This window comes from Porites lutea, chromosome 4 (genome assembly GCF_958299795.1).
Source record: "Porites lutea chromosome 4, jaPorLute2.1, whole genome shotgun sequence".
In the NCBI taxonomy this organism is placed as follows: domain Eukaryota; kingdom Metazoa; phylum Cnidaria; class Anthozoa; order Scleractinia; family Poritidae; genus Porites; species Porites lutea.
The window spans coordinates 49226716-49234970 of record NC_133204.1 but is presented as its reverse complement, the minus strand read 5'-3'; the positions used below and the strand labels follow the sequence as shown (position 1 = coordinate 49234970).

Below are 8255 nucleotides of genomic sequence, written 5' to 3'. Positions count from 1 at the left end.
GGACAATGGATGCATCGACACCAAGGCTCTAAAAAGTTGTGAATCATCAGGGGCATAGCACAACTGAGCAGGAATGTTTCTAACCCGGTACCAGGTCATATGCCCGACATTCCCGTGTCGAGTCCAGGAAAGAAGGAAATTGAAGAAATAGAAAAAGACTGAGAGAAGATGCAAAAGAAAAGTTGTACTTGATAGACTCCACATTTTATTGCTCAAAATAATCTATCTCGATCTCCTGTATAGGTCAAATAAAATTAATCTAAACAAAGTAGAGTAAATAAATTAGGGAACAAAATACATATATATTGAAAAATAAATAAAAGGCAATTAAAAAATAATTATAATAATAAAGAGCTAGTGAAAACTATATGAAGTGCCAGTGTGGGAGGAGATAGTAAAAATATGTAAGTGGTGTGAGTTGTGGGAGATAATGATTAAACTATGTCTGAGTTAATATGTAGTTTGTGCTGAAAAAATTAATACTAGGAAGCTAGATTAGTTGAAAATAAAATATAAAGTGGAGTGAATGGAAGTATGTGAACACCATCAACCATTCAAAGAGTTGACTAGTACCCAAAATGGTACCTCTACTGTTAGGTACCCACCATAGCCTGGGTTCTTGTCACACTCACCGGACTGGCCCCATGTTTCACATGCTACGGGGTATAAATCTTTGCAGTCTACCAAAGGAAAAATAGGTGCAACACACACTCCGTAAGATAGTAATAGTTCTGTAATGTCAACTACTTCATTGCTTGGTAACCACCTTTGTTTAGCTTATGTTTCCTCGAGTCCTTTTTTTGGCCAAACCTGGTTCTGCAGAACGCTGCACTACTTATTCTTAAAACAACCTTGACTGCGGCAATACAGAAGTTATTTTAACTGTTACTAGCCTGCGAACCGCAGACGTATTTCCGGTCGTCGCTTCTCTTCCTCCGGGTGAAACTAGTACCTGGAGCCGAAAAAACGGACTTTCTCGCAGGCTATACTGTTACATAGAGAAATAAAAAAAACACTCACCTGACGGGGGCTCTGCAAGAAAACAAAGCAAGCATCTAAGTAGATGGTGAAGCAGAAATCAAAATCACAGTGCGTATAAAAATATTATGTAAAGAAGAAAAAAATGGACTCAGTTTGAAACGCTCAAGTTTTTTCCTTAACAAAAATTATCATTCAGTCATAAAACAATTGAACAAATAAAAGAAGGCCTACAGATCAAGCTCCAAAAGTTCGGGGACTTAGGAGAAACGAATCCATGCATATTCGTAAAATATGCATTGTATTCCGTTCAAATACTTTTTTACTCTCTAGCCCGTAGTCTCTTGTTCTATAAAGAGTAACAGAGGCCACAAGCTTTACCAATGCCTCTTGTTTCAACAAAATATTTGATGTAACTTAAACGAGCATTTATGAAGAATCATGAGATAATCATTTTACCACCACAAGTCCTGCAGCTCTTTGCACAGTTAACAGACATCCATTCAAGATTGAGACCACATTCACCAGAGCTGGCCCAGTTCGGGCAACTAGCGTGGTTATCTTGACAAACAGGTTCTGTAGTAGGTCCTGTATATGGTGGTGGTGTCGATTGGCCTTGAAGATGATAAAAAGATGGCTGTTAGGTCTGAGTTCGTGTGATTTAGAATCCCAGTAGACGTGCTTGCTCAATTTATTATATCATAAGCATACAGTATGTCAATCGCCACTCACAGGAATAGAGAAAAAGAATAATTATAGATCATGACAAAGAACTTAATGTAAGATGCACCTTGTACTTCAGGTCAATGCTATTCAAATTGCTTGCTCTGCTTAGCTTCAATGTTACTTTTGATATTATTTGTAAGAATAACTATTTTGGACGACTTTTGTCTCAGTAAAATAACGATCATTTTGTCCTGTGCGATAGATTTGACCTCCCAAGGGAAACGGGATATCCCTAGAAAACTACCAACAGCCCCCTTATCATCTTTGTAAACTTAAAAAGTCTGAAAAGTTCTAAATTTAATGGCAGATTAGGTTAATATCCCTGGAGAATGACAAAAAAGAGGATGATGTATCATAAATAATAAAATAGGTTACTGCTGTTTACCTGGGCATTGGTAGCATGTCCTTTTGCAATGTTCTTTCATCCACAGAGGGTTCTTTTGACACTCTCCACCTTGGCCCCAGCTCTCACACGCCACAGGATATAAATCTGCACAGTCTAACTCCAGCAAATGAAAAAACATATCACCTCTAAGCACCTTGGCATTTTCGTGTAGCCTTCTGGTGGAGAAACTTTTCCTGGTACATTATAAAGTTCTACAGGTTTTTTGTTAAGATTTTGACGCCAAACTCGGGTCTTTGAATAAAGACTGGGCAATCCTCAATTAAAATATTAGTACACGGGAAAATTTTGCTTAAAATTTAGTTTTATCATGGTTTAAAGTTAACTGTCTATCTAGGCTCAGACTTTAGTGCATGACATGTGCATGGCACAGTTACTTGAGATAAGCTAATAAGGGGCAACAGTTATTTCGTCATAAAAACACTGAACTCACCCACCTGAAGGTGGCTCTGCAAGGCAATAGAAAGAAAATGGTGTCAATCAAAATAAATCAAAGGACTAAGTGGGACTGGAGGTTCACGCACTTTGGTAATTTATTAAGTTCGTGTGAGGTACAACGTCTGAATCAATTCAAATTCGGCTAATTGGATTTGGATCACCTCGGCCGTTATTCACACCTGGCCCAGCCAGGAATAACGGCTGTGGAGGCGTAGATTTAGACGCCGAACTTCCCATGAGCTAAACCAAACCGGCCTAAATTAATTTGAGTCAGCTCTGAAATTGGAATTCGACTCAGCTCAGGTGTACAGTACGGCGTCTGAACCTGGCCTAAATCAATATTAATTGGAAGACATATGTCTGATAGCAGCCAGAGTTGATTGGTTGAACGGATTGATTCAACGGCTCGTTGGAAAGCAGTTTAAGATGAACTCTTTTCCTCTTTAATGGACGATATGAATGTGAATTTCATTTTAATCTGTTGTGTCAAGGTTCCTTACAACCAGAAAAACCTCTCATCTCGATGTACATTTTGATAAAATAAGTAATGTAAAGTGATATTCTAGAAAATAAATTGGAGAATAGGCTTGATCTTCCGTTTTTACATACAGTTATCAAAGGCCAGTTAAATATAATAATGGCATACCACCACACGTTCTACAACTCTTGGGGCAGTTGGTAGACATCCAGTTGAGGTTTAAGCCACATTCGCCTGAGTTGGCCCAACTCTGGCAGTCATTGTATTTATCCTCGCATTTGCATTCTGTAGTAACGGGAAAAAATGAGAAGATTGTTATAGTGGAAGGTCATTACATATACTATGCTCCTGAGGTTATTTTTGATTGATTCAGTTTTCCAGCAGAAAAAAAGCTTTCGAAGGGAAAGGAGTAGTCGCACTCGATATGACATTCGACAGAGGAAAAATAATGATAACAATAACGCCGAATGTCGTCACTCAGAATGAACTAGTTATAGTTATAGCTTGCTTTTTCCTCACCGTCACCGTGAGTATATTTGCACCAAGATAAAACTTAGGAGAAATTTGATTGCATGAGAGATACAAACTTACGAGATGGATCGGGATTTCCGCTGCCAGGTAAGACTAAAAGAATGGATAAAATAGAATACATTTAGACAGTTAAAATATACGAAAACAACCAACAATAAAATGTTGTAAAAGACTTAAAGTCGGAAAGTAACCAGTTACCAAGCTAAGTATCAGGTTCGTATACTGAGATACTAAACAATGAACATTATACTGTAAACGTTGTTGCAAGTCAAAAGATCTTAGCTTACCCGTTGGAGGTAGCTGGGTAGTCTGACAGTTATAAAGCTTATTGATTTTCTGAATGTCTTGAGGGCTGAATTTCCGCAAATAAACGGGTGTCACCTCATAAGAATAGTCATTCTTCACTAACATGGTCGGGCGACAATAGCCATTGGTGAAGGCTGAGTTCTCGTAGTGCATAATAGAGGTCAAGTCATACTTAAAGCCCTGGACATCAGCTTCATCCCAAGTGTATTTGTAAAAAGCGTCCTTAAAACCTATTATCAATGAAAAGACAAAAGTTCCGTCAATTGAGCTAACAGTCAGTACCATTACTAGGGGTTGCTCTAAATATTTGAAAGTGGAACATTTCAACTTCCTTCGAACTAAACCTTTGGCTTACAAAAAAAAAAAGGATTATATACATAAAGCCAAAGAAATGGCCGGGTTGAATATCGCTGAGCCTCCGAGAACCGAGATTCGAATGAGCATTCCAAAATTTCTTACAGTCATACCAGTTCTGAAAATTTATGATATGATGGGAAATATGCACTGCAAAACTTAAGTGACGATGACTGCGATGAGAAAGAAAAATTTGAATTACCAAAAACTACCAAATTACCTTCATTTCAGTACTGAATATCAGAAAAGGTCTGAGGTCAGCTTAAAAAATGTTCGCAGATTTCGACTATATAAGAACACTTGTCTTGTCTTTTGCAAAAACGTCGTTCACCTTTCTGTGTTTTTGGTAGCGAAATATATAAGGCTGACTTGCAACCTAAGACTTTATTCCAACCACGGATGCCGAGATAAAGTAAAATAACAAGTTGATTTATTTCCTAGCTCACCGTACACGATGTTGTCCCACATGATTTCTACTGTATCGTCACGGTCTGGTCTGTTGTGTTCGTGATAGTAGCCGATCGCATGTCCAAATTCATGAAGAACAAGACCCACGTACTGACATCCATCGCCCATGTTCAGAATTTGCTCTCCACCAACAGCACCCACCATTGAGTTACACCTGAAAATTACAATACAAATAATGTGTCGTGTTTATGTAGGTCAGGAAACCTAATGGTAAAAATTAGGAGTTGAAACTTCACTACTTAATTCACCTAAATCTTAGTTCCATGAGTAGCAAAAGTATAGCCTTACTAGCCTGTTCCAGGCTCCAAGATAGTTAGGGAGTCATACAGTAAAAAGTGATGCGACAAACACGCAGCCCTTGTCTTTATCATGCGCGTCTTATTTTCGCTTGGCTTATTTCGCGACGTCCCCACTATCTGAGAGCCTGGCACAGGCTATAGCCATCACTGGCTAGAACCTTGGGGTCTAAATTTCCTATAAAAAGTCCTTCATCGCAGGGTTTAAGTTCTTTTGCACTGCAGCATTCTTTTGAGATACTGGGTACTATTAGGTATTCTTACTGCACTCACCCTGACGCTGGCTTCATTACTCTGATGTAATCTTTTTCAGTTGTCCTCTTTACAAACCGCAGGCACGTGTACTTGTGATACTCCTTGATTCCTTCAGCGATCTGGGATGCCAAATGATCATCTGCACCCCAAAATCAGTATAATTATTGCATGGAGTACGATTGAGAGTCAAATGCCGGCCTTGCATTACGAGCACTTCACATTCTACTGATATGACAAATAGAGCATTCTTCAGCCATCTTTTTCAGATAAAAACTCCATCACGTGATCAAAAAATGAGCGCCTGTCTATATACTTTGCCCGATTTTCTGACTGTAAAGTTGAAATAACCACAAAAATCCCAGTTCTAATTTGTAATAATTTTGTTATTTGCTATTGAGTAACCGTAATGAAGAAAAGCTACCTATTAACCTCCACCCCCGGAAAATTAATCTACTCTTTCACGCTTTTGCAGTGATCTTTTCATTCAATTAAGTCGCATAATTTGTAACATTTGGCACCGTAACAGGAATTTTACATTCAAATGTATTTAAGTTAACGGGCGTGCGAGACGTAGTTTTTTTGACGAGGGACCTTTCCGTTAGACTGCAAGTTAACCGCAAGTAGTCTCTTATTTCGCCTCAGTCTCCCTGACATTTTCCTCTCTCGCATGTTCAAGTTTCCTTCGACGGCCTCGACGGACTGACTTCTATAAGTCTCTGAGTTTATATTCTTTGCGTAGTCGACAGCTTTGATTTTGATTGTGAAAGCAAAGATGATTCGAGAAATTAGAAAGTGAGAAAACGGGGTAGACATAAGGCTGAACTGAACAAAGTGGGAAGTGAACTAAGGGCGGGGACTGTTAAACAAGTTTTTCAGTCCCCTACTGTATTTTTCAAACCATTTTTAAAATTTTTTTCTAGTGTTCTTGCTTCCTATCAAACGCCCCAATTTGCGAAGCCTTATCTTAATAGTGTTAGTACTCACCAACACTTGAATCCAGAATGTAAGGTACTACCCCCCTTAGGCCATAGGTTAACATTCTTCATGGCGTTTCTTTCTCCTCTGTAAAGAGCTGCGTTCCTGTTGTCCAGCATAATATCACCTTCAACTACGTCTAAAAGCAAAAAAATCGTATATATTCATCCTTTTTTGCTTCATTATTCGGTAATTTCTGATTTCTAGATGATTATTAAAATTAAAACAATAATTAAGTAGTAACATATAATAGAAGTGGCTGTTTTGGATATTACGATGGGAGTTTTTGGACCAGCAAGCAACTGCGAAACCATATATGGCGTCGTGCGGCGTCGTCCTGCTGTGAGGTACGAAAAGAGACGTTTGGAGGCGAGTGCTTTTCCCTTGCTTTTCCAGTAACACGTGGGCAAAGTTACCGATCCCGAGTCCTCCTTTTTTCCCTGCAGCTACTACAATCCCGCACAGTCTGGCTAGAAACAACTACTTTCTTCTCATATCACTATTGGTTAATTAACAATATTATTCCTCGAGCCCGAATGGGCTGTGAGTCAATAGCCTATGAGGCCGAAGGCCGAATCGTACTATTGGTCTATTATCAATGCTGCGTTCTGATTGGTTGAGCTACTACTAGCCTATATGTCATAGCCCACTAGTAGCGAAAAGCGCCGGCTTCTTGGCGGGCAAAAAAGGATTAAAGTCTAGCTTTAACTAACTGAAGTTGTGTTGTCTAGATATTTTTGACCAACTAGTTGGATTTTAATATACTAATATATAGTAGCCCTCAGGAAATAGCAGTTCAAGCGTCAAGTTCTCCAATCGAATACGACTCAAAGCACGATACCCATGCATCAAGTAACTACTTTAATGTCCAAACAAACATTTTTTCATTTATATCAAAGAAACTTTTAAACCTTGAAGTTGATTGTTACTGTACCTCCAGCCTGCAAAGATGAACGTGATTTGAAATTCTCTGTGAAAGGTGTAGTGAAGCCTGGTGGACGAGGAGACTTCAAGTTACCTAAAGGTTGAATAAAAAAAGTATTAGGTAGAAATAGTCAGTTAGCTATGGAGAAGGTTTTTGATGATACATTTTATTTTCCGTTGAAATGTTTCAGAACTAGATCAAGGTTCGGGAAAAATCACCTCTCATTTAACAATACCTTACTTTTAATCGGTTTCTATTGATTCATCAATAATTTTAAAGCCCTATTCTGTTTTTCTTTCACTTCTTGTCATCGTTGGACAGTAAAAATGAAAATAATTAGATTTGATAGAGTCAGGAGCCTATTGCTTGATGGCGTCTAGCTGAAGAGCTGGGTGACTTAGAAGTCACGATCAAGATGTTGCATTCTTCAAAGAGCTATTTGACATAGTGTAGCATTGCTTCGTACGTCGAGTAGTTGCATTTATACTTACCATAGGCAGAACAAATCACTGCAAAAAAGATGAGCCCGGTCTTCATCATGACCTAGTTGAACCGACAAGGAAGGAACTTGTGGAGTAACTGTTGAGCCGGGCGGTTTCCTTTATGACGGACTTTCAGAATTGTGCTCGACAGTATGTTAACACATCTGCACGAATGTTATAATGGAAATATAATGCTCTCGCTACTTTTCAAAAATATTCCGTAAACATTGATGAATTTTATTTTCCTTTTTTCCCTCAAGGATACACTTTGAAGCAGCTGTTCAAATGCTTGTCAATCGGATTGTATGTTCTTGTCTTGGTAGTAACTTTGACAAATCATAAAGACTGTGGATTGTTCCTTTTGTGAAGTAACTCTTAAAATAAGCTCACTAAAAGAGGAATTGATTCTGACATAATCCCTAAAGATAGCCTGTTCCAGGAGTATAAGTAATGAGGACAGCGCAAAGAAAAGTGGGCAGGAAATTATCGGAGAAGGGGTGGGGTAGGGTGTGAGAGCGAAGGAAAGTTCCCTCCTCTCTCCCTCTTTCTACTTTATCTTTTCCCGCTCTCTCTGACTTCGCGCCGCACTCCACTATCTGAAAGCCTGGAGCAATCTACCTCTAGGGAATGCCAGCCTGAT

The 8255-nt window shown here is 38.9% G+C and overlaps 1 pseudogene; it reads right to left on the bottom strand.

Moving 5' to 3' along the window:
- Positions 1–546: 546 nt before the first annotated feature.
- On the bottom strand, positions 547–7952 carry LOC140934817 (zinc metalloproteinase nas-6-like; annotated as a pseudogene).
- Positions 7953–8255: the final 303 nt, after the last annotated feature.